Below are 9,122 nucleotides of genomic sequence, written 5' to 3'. Positions count from 1 at the left end.
AAGTTTAAAAAAAAAAAAAAAAATGTTGGTGGAATATCTACTTTAGCTATAGTCTGTTCAGATTTCTCTTATAACAGCGAGGAAATGTTGTGTGTGTTATGATGATTTTGCAGTAATGACACTCAGACTTTGCTTTCGTCATCTAGAACCCGCTGTTCTGTCAAATGTACTTTGACACACAATGAAACATAGGCAACCTCAGCCTTTAGCTATGCGTTGAAGGAAGTCGAGCTGTTTATCTTCAGTTAAAGAAAGCAAAACTGAATGGGAACTTTGTGCTGTAGCAGAGCATTAGTGTCCAGGCCAGACAACAAACCAAGGTAAGGATTGTAGATCTGGTGCTTCATCTGGTACGTAGTATAAAGATGTTTACTACTTTTCAGATGAATTGGTTCAGCTTGGACGATTGGTGCTTCGTATTTGTGGCAGGTTTGTTCCTGGTGTTTGTGAGCTTTGAGCCTCAGTTTGTTGCAGAATACGATTTTTCATTATGAAGGTATTACAAGCAAAATGAAGTTGGATCTAAAGTCTCGTTTTGTTATGTTCTTATAATTGAGAGCCACTTTAAATATTCCCTGAAACTTTAAAATATCTCTTCTGGAGTTTTCAAAAACACAAAACTCTTCATTGTATTAGTGTCAGGCAGTAAATATTTATATTTTTTGTTACTACTGTATGAAATTTGGCAGATATTTTCTCATGCATATAATGATGACATAGCTCTAAATTTTGTGGGTCCGTTTTGAATGTAATGCCTCCAAGCTAAAGAGGCTAACAAATGGAACATTAGTAATAACCTAAATGTTATTAGTAATAACCTAAATGTTAACTAGGGAGCGATGTGAATATACAACGTGCAGTAGAAAAAAATGTTTTTAAAGTCAAAGTTTAATCTTTGTTTGCAGTTAGTACATTTCATTATGGAAATCCCAATGTTTGGGCTCCAAGAACTGCCGAGTGTTGTCTTCTAATTGTAAAGCTATTTAAACAGTAGAAATGTTTCAGGTTTAGGAGATTTCTATATTTACATTTTTAACCACTGTAACACCTTGTGTTTTTGAACTGAAGTAACAATGTGTATGAATATAGAAAAAATGAATAATAATTATCTCAATTAACATAATGATCTCATTTAATGTATTGTTATACTAATGAGTAATCCTGTTTAATGGTACTGTTCATGTGGGAGCTCACTGGAGTAAAACCTATTACTTTTGGACCTGATCATCCTTTAAGAGGGATTGGTTATTTGGAATAAACCAGTTACAAAGAAGTGTTGGCACTGGCTCTTTAGATAAAAAGTCATCATACCATTGGTCTTCAGATGAACATTGTTTCCCTAAAATTGCTAGAAAGTGTGGATCTCTGAACATGGAAGACATGAAGGAGTAAAAGGTAGCCAGTTGCATCACTTCTAACCACTGTTTGGAAGTGTAAACAGCAGCACCATTTTCTTAATTAGAAGCTTTCAGACAGGGTTAAATTCTGTGCCAACAGGGATACTAAGAAGATCAAAATACTAATGGCGCTTTTGATAATTAGGTTTAAAATCCTGTATTGTGTTTCAATTGGAGCAATAAAAAAAGCTTATGTAAATCTCTGGATACCTGAACACATGTATGTTACAATAAAATCCCAACCACATTAAAATAATTATTCCAAAGATGAAGTTCAGCGAGTCAGCGTAGGTCTTCTACCTCTGGGACACATACTCTAGCTCACTCTTAAACTTCTATCAAATAGGTGCTTTTGGAAGACATTCTGAGAATATTGTTTCCTCCTTGGTCAAAAGTAGCATGATTTGCAGGGATCTGGACTTTGCTCATTAGCTATTCTCTATCTTTTCTAACGGGAGGATTCAGCTGGAGCAGTTCTGCTGATAATACCCTGTAGTAAGTGAAGCAAGAAAATCTTCTCAGGGTGCGGGATGCTTATTCCTGGTCACGTGGGGAACTTGTGTCACAAGTTCTCAGTAAAATGCCTTTTTCACTGTGGATTGGGGTTTTCATGAGCACTTAGTCTGCAATGAGTTGAGACAGTCTTCTGCAGAGTGCATTTTAATGGCTTTGATTGAAGCAGAAGTGTGGTTAGTGTTGGCAAGGTTCTTGCTGCAAGGGGGCTTGGCTTCTTAGCCAGAGGAAAACGGCTGATAACGTTTTACTTTTATGTGGTGGTTGAACAAGTTATAGATCTGGAATAACCCTTAAATTGCAAACAATTTCTGAATTTATTCCCTGAAGCAAAAGAACTTTTATGGTTTTAGCCTAATTAGCCCAGATGGCTTGTGACACACACAGCACAAGTTAAGTGGCTCATCACAGGAGAATTGAATATCCTGGGTTCTCTTGACTCAATAATATCATGTTTACTTTGAGCTGGAGATCGAAGAGTCTCTTCTAGATAGGGATAGAGATTCATACTATAATGTGAATTTGTAGGATACTTCAACTCATGTTCTTTTTGTGAATGATATTAAAATAGGTTTTGTTGAAATGCATTTTTCTGGTTTTATATGATGAAATTAGCAGACAAACTTGTTAATCAGTATTTTTGATGACTTGGAGGAAGCTATGGCTTTTAATTAACCTTCATCTCAGTAAGGCAAACTTGCATAGATCAGCAAGTTGGTGATACTGATAACCTGCTACTAAGAGCTCGGCAAGGCCTGCTGCTCTTAGTAGCAGGAGACTTGAGGAAGGGAGCAAAATCTTTCATCCTTCATAGCATTGTCCATCAGTAAACAGAGTTTTTTAAAAAAATCCTAATCCCTTTCTGTGTAAATCTGTTGTGAAAGCTCTCTGAAATGCTAGTTTATAAAAGTAACACTTTACCATGACTAAATTTGAGATCTTGATTAAACAAAACAAATGATACATACGAACTTCCTTTAAATTCAAGTAAAATGTGAATGTAGGTGACTGTCTCTGTGCAATTTTGTAAGCTACTGTAGAGGAAACTGATCATAAAGACAAACTGTCACTAGAAACTGAAGTTACATGTCAGTTTCTTTGAGAAATTTTTTAATTGCAAATGTATGAAGACAACAACTGCCTGTGTCATTTACAGTGTAGAAAACTGACCTTCATAGGTACACTCAGATATAACTGTTTATGTTCAAGTATCAGAAAATGAGTAAGAAAATATAAACCACACTTTAAATACTTAAAGAAGGGTGCCAGTCTGTGGTTAAAAACACGTTGGTATTTGTTATGCTGTGGCAAACTTGTAAAGTTGTTTGGGACTGGAGTATTTTTAGAGCATTTAGTTTTGAGATTGGAAACCGATTTATAACCGTTGAATCATAGACTATAAGCTGTAAGTGCCCAGAACTAGTGAAATAAAATTCAATAGCAAGAACGTGGCACTTTGAAGATGCGGTTCAAAAATAAGCAAGTTTCAGCTGAAAGCTATAAGGTGACAGTATATAGCTGCAGTATTTTTGGTTAAGGGAGAATGTTGAAGAGAACTCAAACTTCACTTCAAAGAATACAAGTAATCCAGTATCTTCTTGAAAGCTCAGGGATATGAAACAAACTGATTGATGTAATTGATATATTTGGTAGCAAGGAGAGCAGAAATCAGTGGCCAATTCTTGCAATGTAGGCAGTGTGCAAGACTATGAAATAATCTTTAAAAGAATTATTAGGAGGGCTGTGGAACTCCTTGATTAAGGCAATTGTGGATGGAGAGTTTTGATGCTCAAGGGCAGGTTGGACAAGACAGTGGAGTAGAGATCTGTGGAGAATTCATAAACAAACTGCATAAAATTCAAGAAAGCCTGTGGATTAGAAGTAGTTGAAGGTTGAGTAAGTCACGTTCTATGCTTGCCCAGTTCATCCTCTTCCCAGTGTGGTTTTTTTAAGGCTACTGTAGGAGACAATGTGACTTATTATTCATCCCCTTTAAAATATGATTGACTGCTGAAACTGTACGGCTGAGCTGGGGAATTGAGTCTGGACAGTTGAATCATCATGATTCAAACTCAGAGAAATACTATGATTTGTATAATACTTCAAGCTTATCCAGGGTTCACTTGCTCTATTTCATGAGAGAATGTTAAGGATTTTCTTTGTAATTCCTTTTTCTAGTTTGTTTGTTTGGTGTTGTTTTTAATCCAGCAGTGTTTGTCTTAATATGTGTGGGGTGGTTTTTTTTTTTTTAAATCTGTAGCAATCATTTGACATGGTCTTGTCTCAAGGTTGTGATCTTCTGACAAAAACTATGTTAAAGTAGTATTGGCGGTATGTAGGAAAGAAATTTCCAGAACTGTTTTCTTCTGTCTTTCCACTGCTGCTTCTTGTCTGGTCTTGCTCCATTATCAGCTGTGATCCTCGTCAGGCTTACTGAAAGTATCTCAGTACCAGTGAGTCTATGAATTACATGCAGTTTCCTTTAATTATCTCTGCTTGTCATTCAGCTTAACCTATAACTAGAATTCTTATTTAGGCAGCCGTAGAAAGAGCATGTGTGACTGGAATGGAAAAAATAATCTTACATATTGGTGATAAGCACAGCTTTGTTGCAGGTTTAAGCTAATGGGAATTGTTAATCTTAATATACCTACGTAAATAAACTGTTCAGCAGGGGTTCACGCGCGTAGTATTGTTTCTGTCATCGGTCATTATATAATCAATACAAAAATATAATGAACAGTATCTGTTTGTTACCACCATAAGAGGGTTTTAGCTCAGGACAGCTCAGTGTTCCTACATGAAGAAGATGCATCAGATGAATAAACAAACTATAGGAGTACAATGGTCAAGGTGACAGTCTAAAAAGTGATATTTCCATTTATAATCAGTTGTATTCAAAGATTCACTTGGCTTCCAGCCTGCCTGTTCTTACCAGCAAGAAAATCCTGTTCCAGGTAGTGTGCATTACTCAAGTAGCAGAAATTGGTAACTGGAAGCTGGCTCTTTTTAGTATGTTACTGAATCAGTAGTGAAGTAAGCCTTTCTAGAGGCAAGGTGTGTTTGAATGGTTTGGTGACAGTGGGTAGTTCAGAGGGAAAAGGGAGGCTATTCTACTTTCAGTGAAATGTTTGCCAGACAGCAGCAGGTAATTCCTACTTGTTTGCAGAATGACATTGCTTTTATGTCTGAATATGGAGACAGGTTAATCTGTTTTGTAAGAATAAATTGAGAACGATTGAAATTACTAACATGAAATGCTGTTGCTGAAGGAATAATACCATCAGCAAAAGCAGCAGTCTATTTCTGCGATCAATTGCTTTGATGCTGATATTATCACTAAATTTTTGAAAGGAGAGATTGAGACTCTCCATTTCACTTCTAGAAAGCTTGGGTTCTAGACTGTAAGGCAGACAGGCGGTGTATTCCTTGCAAATTTGGTAACAATTTAAACTGAATAATGTCATCAAAGAATTGAAGCAAATAAAGGCTCCGTATCTCTCCACTAATAAAGATTTTTGAGAACAATACATCTTTTGCCGTTTAAGAGCTGTTAAGCTCCCTACTGAAGAAGCTTGGTCTACATGACTTGCTTGATAAGGTTGAATCTGTTGAATTGGAGCTGTTAACAGAAAGATGTTCCTTGTGTAACATAACAAATGAAGTAATCCACACCATTTAATTCCTTCTAGCAGAAGTGTTTTTGCATTGAAGCTAAGTCAGTCATGATTATGTCAATTGTTTTTGCTTCTGATATATTACAATGTATCCCATCCACCTCTTACAGGGCTCTGTAAGCTGTTCTTAGGGTCAGCACACTTAATGTAGGGGTTTTGTAAGCTGTGCTTTGCTTTCATTGGATTTCCTGTGAAAGCCTTGCTATATTCTACATCTTGTGGTTCGAAGAGTTGGTTTTGCAGGAACCAACCAATGGTGTTTGTATCTGTAGGTGCAGAGTTGACATTGCTAGTTCAGATTTAACAAGGTACAACTCTGCTATACTAGGATGAGTGATTGGAACAGTGCACAAAAGGAAACTTAAGGAAAACCACGTCGTCAGTGTATGAGCCACCTTTAGCTCTTAATAAGGGCATTTTTCGGAGTTTTGGCAAAGTCAGAATAGACCTATGTCTCATCTTTGCTGTGACGAGAAGAGTAGATCTTTTGAAGAAGGGAATTGATGACTTCTCCAAGAGGGTCCATCAGATGACTGGCAGCTTCAGGCAGGAGTTTGGCAGTGCTTTACTATGCTTTATTCCAGTTGCTGATCTCGGTCCCTAAGAACTGTTAGGCTGTCAGCACTGATGCAGAGAAGAGTAACTGTCATTGCATTTCATGTCTCATTTATGAATGAACTATAACAACCTATATTACCACTTAAGAGAAATGTGAAAGTGCACGGTTTCTAGTCTATTTCTTCCTCTTTGCAGGCCCTGATATTTTCTTCTATTGGAGTGATATATCCAAGCCCTCAAGTATCTTCCATCTTCTTTTCTTTGTCCTGAAGCTGCTCTCATGCTGCAGCTGGCTAAGCATCTATACCTTGACTGCTTTCTGCCAAGAGATGCCAAGAATCAGGGCAAATGTGCCAATTTGAGAAACCATAGCAAAGGTCTTACTTGTAGGTTAGTCTTGTAAAATTTGCATGACTCTTTTTTTTTTTTTTTTTCAATAAAATCTTAAAGGTTTTATGTTACCTCAGATGCTGTTTCGTTTCAACCTTTTGGAAAGGTTTTAAGTAAAAATTTGGGGTTGAAAATGCATAGTCTCTTTTTTACTAATATGCAAAGCACAGATGGGCAAACTCTTACAAAGCATACATTTCTGGACAGATAGCACTTAGCCCTATTTCTTTTCTTTGAGGTGCCTGATACTCGATGCATTAATGGCAGAGTGTGGCCCTAAGGGATATGAATGGAGTTTTTGATTCTGGGAGTATTGTGGTAGCTTTCTTATACAAAATAGAGCTGGGTTTCCTTATTTCTGTTTCTTCAGTAAGTGCTTTTGTCCTTTAGCCTTACAAAGCATTAAGAAACCGTATTCTGATGAATAACAATAATGCTTTTAAAGATTGCAAGGAATGTAATATCTTTTTGCTTATTGACTAAAGATACTGTTCGGTGTTAGAAATACAGAAGCCCAAATCTCTACATGATGTCTGACTTTTTCTCTCCTTATCTCTATTCATTATCATGCTCTACTTATATTCCTTGACCTAGTGCATTCTGATCAACAGTAAATAAAATACAGCATAACAGCATCTGGGATAACTGGCTTGCTTGGTGTTTGACAGATCAAACTTTACAAGTGGGTAGAACATCAGCATACCTAATTGTGACGGGGGAAGAATATAAGACTTGCCTCTAAGCTCTCTGAGGTCTGGGAGCAGAATCTCACAACTGCCAACACAGAAGGAAAAAACGATTTTTGAGAAATGGAACAATAAGCATTAAGTGTCTTGGAATTTCTTACTATACTTTCTGACTGTGGTACCTCCAAAAGGCAGACTGTCAAGGATGCTAGTATTTATCACTATGCAGTTTGGACATAGGAAAGGGAGAGGCACTAAAACTCATGGATGCCCTCATAAAGCACTGGGAAGTGATTCAAGAACAGAGGTGTTTTGGAGACACTGAGGATAGGAGAAGAAAGGAAGGCTTGGAGGGTTTTAGTGATAAATCTTACTGGATCTTAGAGCGGAGAGAAGGTGGCTTTTTTGACTGAATTGGAGCCAGTCTGTGCACGGTAAATGACACAAAAGCATATGAGACAGTTGTACATACTCAGAAATTCAGTCCTGGAGCCATCAAAATTTCTAGTTGTATTCTGATTCCATCTAATTCATACATGTACAAATTCCTTAGGATTCATCATCTTTAATTCCTCAGGGTTTGCCCTTCAGAGCAGGTGTTTGCTAGCTAGATCTCTTGCCTCTTTCTTTCACTCTGTTAAGCTCCCATGGTGCTCTTAAAGCTGAAAATTGACTTGCAGCCATGCTACCCGTCTTGCAGTGTTCCTAAGTACTTGCTAAAGAAGCTTTTTGCTGCATCTGTTGCAGGGACCTCCCTGTTTATTCTGTGATGTCATTCAATACCTCCCTACACTGGTGGAAATAAGATATTTTAATGTAACTGCCCTAATGCACTTTTTTAATTGGGTTTTCAAAGAAAAATAGTTCTTGCATTATGCTTAAGTTTCACAAAGGAAGATGTGCATTCTTTCTGTCCTGAATAGAAAAAGAAATAAATAAATGAAAGTTGTGGTGTTAAAGCCCTGAGGTGCACAGAGGTTGGTTTTTTTATAGGTGATGCGCAGGGGACAGTGTTGAAATGCACCTGCACTTAAATTTTAAAAGGCCAAGAGGTATATCTAGATTCAGCAGATGATAATTGCAAGTAAACTAAAATTTATTTATTTTTTTTAAATTGGCAAGCTTATGGTGTTTTTGTGGAGGGCATTTCAGTTATGAAAACCAGTGGGAAGTTAGGAGCAGCTGTCTTAAAGCATGTCCTAGCACCTTGAAGAGCTGGTCTTGTGTCTCAGATTTCAGCAGGGCTCTCCTGTTAGAAGGGTGGTGTGAAAAATAGGATATAATTGTTAACGAGGGTAGTAGGCTCTGTGTGCCTCGAGCCATTGACTCGTTGCCTGCTACTTGCTCTTCAGTTCCCAAGGGTAGGCTTCACTCATTTTCTGCACTGCTTGGGCAGTAGTTAACAGTTCTTTTCTCTGCCCTAATGTAATGTTGTGGCCAAGTAAGCTTTTTGCTAGAGGAGATAATTTAGGTTACCAATGTTCTCACCTTCCTGACCGTGCTGTTTGTATACTAGAAATGTGCTTTTGTGTCCTAGGAAAAAGAATGAAGGGCACTGGAAATTCTGGCACTGTAGAGTTGGCAAGATAAATATGCATGAATACTGGTAAACTGCTGCTTTAGATCACCTGTCACTAAGCAAACAAGTACAATTAGATAGTATCTTAATTCTTAGGCCTTCTGCGAAAGGCAAATAATAGGAGTATAAGGTCTGGCTTGGTAAACATGGTCGTTAAACTTCATTGGCTTCAGTAACATCCAGCACATGGTGACAGAAATATGAATAAGTCATTTATACACAGAGCTTCATAGCAGTTGTTTTGTCAGTCTGCCCACACCAGATACCAAAGAAATGGACTCAATAATTGCTGTTTGCTAATGTATGGACACTGATGGACCTG

At 37.5% G+C, this 9,122-nt stretch overlaps 1 protein-coding gene across 5 annotated transcripts in view; it reads left to right on the top strand.

Annotated features, from left to right (window-relative positions):
• CCSER2 (coiled-coil serine rich protein 2) overlaps positions 1-9,122 on the top strand; it is a 69,642-nt gene that overhangs the window by 791 nt on the left and 59,729 nt on the right. Inside the window, exon 1 of one of the 5 annotated variants that reach the window (XM_014940497.1) lies at positions 194-320. The exons of the other annotated variants lie outside the window; for them this stretch is intronic. The gene's annotated coding sequence lies outside the window, so the exon portion shown is untranslated. Of the gene's footprint in view, positions 1-193; positions 321-9,122 lie in introns of those variants that run through there. 5 annotated transcript variants of the gene reach the window in all.

This window comes from Calidris pugnax, unplaced genomic scaffold (assembly GCF_001431845.1).
Source record: "Calidris pugnax isolate Ruff unplaced genomic scaffold, ASM143184v1 scaffold39, whole genome shotgun sequence".
Classification (NCBI taxonomy): Eukaryota; Metazoa; Chordata; class Aves; order Charadriiformes; family Scolopacidae; genus Calidris; species Calidris pugnax.
This window is presented reverse-complemented; position numbering and strand designations above follow the sequence as displayed.